General features: G+C 30.8%; 1 long non-coding RNA gene across 1 annotated transcript; it reads right to left on the bottom strand.

Moving 5' to 3' along the window:
* Nucleotides 1-759: 759 nt before the first annotated feature.
* On the bottom strand, nt 760-2263 carry LOC132744258 (uncharacterized). Its single transcript, XR_009627675.1, has 2 exons — nt 1914-2263; nt 760-1330 (listed from the first exon to the last, which is right to left on the bottom strand). It is a non-coding gene; the product is annotated as an uncharacterized LOC132744258 (long non-coding RNA).
* Between the last annotated feature and the right edge of the window lie 225 nt (nt 2264-2488).

The raw sequence follows: 2488 nt of genomic DNA, 5'->3' as shown, positions 1-2488 counted from the left end.
CTTTTTTATGTATCTATTTTTTTGAAAGTCATAAACTGAAGATAATTGTTAAAATTAAAAGTGACTGTTTGACAAACAATTGAAACACTACCCAGAGCATTATTTGGTCTAGTGCACTAGAAGTGCACATGTATTGCACACCAAGTGCATTTTGTGTAACTTTGTGCAACCTTTAGTGTGAACTCAACTGTAGTCCAAATGAACCACTTTTCGAAGTGTTAAATGTAACGTACATGTAAATGATATTTTCCGAGTTTTCCTTTTATCATTTTTCCACTTCGATGTTTCGTAAATTCCTCGTTTACGGAAAGTTATTCAAAGCGGAGCATGCGAATAGCAATTATTGTAGACTAGTTCTAATGTTTAAGGCTATAAATGTGATTCATTTACTTCAATTTAATACGCAAAAATGGGTCTGACGACCTCTCTCCAATAAAGTAATATTGCATTATCTTCTACTGAAACTTAACTTCTTTCCTGGACAAATTATATGTATAGTACTTGGTACATATTTATATATGCACAAAAGATACTGTTGTATGGTCACCGCAGTTTTTGTACGAGAGGCGAAAAAAGGAAAAAAAATCGCAATTCCCCACGCAGTGATCTCCCCTTACAGGATTACTGGCCGTAGCGTAATTTGAAAATTTCGTTGATCTCGATAATAGAGTTATCGCCCCTTAACAATTCACAATCGCTGGACATTGTTTAAATTGTTTAATATACAATTTGAGATGATCAAACATAATCAACTAAACATCAGATATCGAGCTTTATTTAGCATAAATTATCACTCAATGAAAGACCATTTAAATTGAATGAAATAATGCAAAATGGAATCAATCATATAATGCAAGTTTAAATATCATAATACAATGTAGAATCAAACATAATGCAAGTTCAAAGGTTATCAAACAAACAGAATAAATGCATTAATTCTGTTCTACACTTTGAAGAATCACAAATGAATTGTCATTTTGCAGAAACACCTTTTTTGGCGTCTGCCAGGGACACATTTCCCTCCGCGAGCTTCATACTCTGAAGAATCACAAATAAATTTTCATTTTGCAGAAACACCGTTTTTGGCGTCTGCCAGGGACACATTTCCCTCCGCGAGCTTCACATAAACCTTTTTCGAATTTGCTTGATCCAACCCTAATGACGTCATGGCATTTGCCTCTTTTGTTATTATAACTGCAGTAACGAGCATTTCCTTCTGAAAACATCAGCATCAGGAACATTGCTAACATAGATATAAATTTGATAATTCCAAACAGCTTCATTTTTTTCTCTGGTTTGAGAGTATATCCGCTTTGCTTGTTTTCAAGATCTGAAAAAAGAAGAGCACAAAACAATTGAAATTTTCAACTTTTACCATTTACAAAACAAACAACACTTTTATACCTATAATTGATATTATCTATATATTTTCCCTGCTAGCACTTAACTATTTAAATGTAACTTATTGTTAAATTTTGAGCGTATTTCCACGATTCTTTTTCCTCTGTAGAAAATTTTATTACTTATCATTCCGTGATTATAACGACTTGGCCGATTAATCTTGAATTAAATGAATTCCTTGTGTTATTTCTCCTAACTACTTTTCCACTCACATGTTTCAATGAATGAAAATATTGACGGCAACGAAATACCTTGACACATGCATGTCTTTTGATTTTAGACCGGAAGTGGTTTTATATAATCTTTACTGTTCGCCAATGTTTGTCTGCCAATAAAATCGTTATATTTTGTATAAAGAATTCGTTCCTCAAAAATTAATTTCTTAAAACTCTGTATATAACCTATACAAATCGTTCTTTTGAATTATGAAAATTTTGTGATCATTCTTAAATCATGAATATTTATTATGCATAATTATGTCATGAATATTCAAGATTAAACGCATATATTACCTTATTATGATATTCATCTGGAAGTATCTTGTGATTTTAAAATCTACAACACTTGTTCGAATATTTATACTATCAAAGGGGGAATTCCAATTAGTTTGCCATTTATTTTAAGGATATATTCTGCGAATCGTGTTGTAATTATTCGAAGTAAGGGTGATAATTAGGTTATAAGTGGTAGTTAAGTGCCAGTTTCATTACATAGTTAATTCCTGAATATGAATATTATATTTCCTTGTAACACTTATACAATTTAAGTAATATACTAATTAAAAGAATAAGACATTATATTTGAGGAACATGTGTTGAGTTTATATCGCAAGTAGTATATGATTAATTATCTGTGAGTCACTTATATATGTCTCAGAGACTTTTTGTTTTTATTTTGTTCTTTTTTCAAGAATTGTCCGTTTTACACACATACGCGTTTTGTATTACATAATACATTTATATCTGTGTAATGTTATCATTGCGTAAAACATTTATCTCTAAATTATAAGCAAACATTTAGTTTATACTCTAAACAAGTCTGAAATTGCTAGACTTACTGCCAAAACCTGTTATTTTATCCTACAAGT

This window comes from Ruditapes philippinarum, unplaced genomic scaffold (genome assembly GCF_026571515.1).
Source record: "Ruditapes philippinarum isolate M1 unplaced genomic scaffold, ASM2657151v2 ctg17011_1_1_1_1, whole genome shotgun sequence".
In the NCBI taxonomy this organism is placed as follows: Eukaryota; Metazoa; Mollusca; class Bivalvia; order Venerida; family Veneridae; genus Ruditapes; species Ruditapes philippinarum.
Note: the sequence above shows the minus strand (reverse complement) of the source record. Positions and strands in the feature narration are given on the sequence as shown.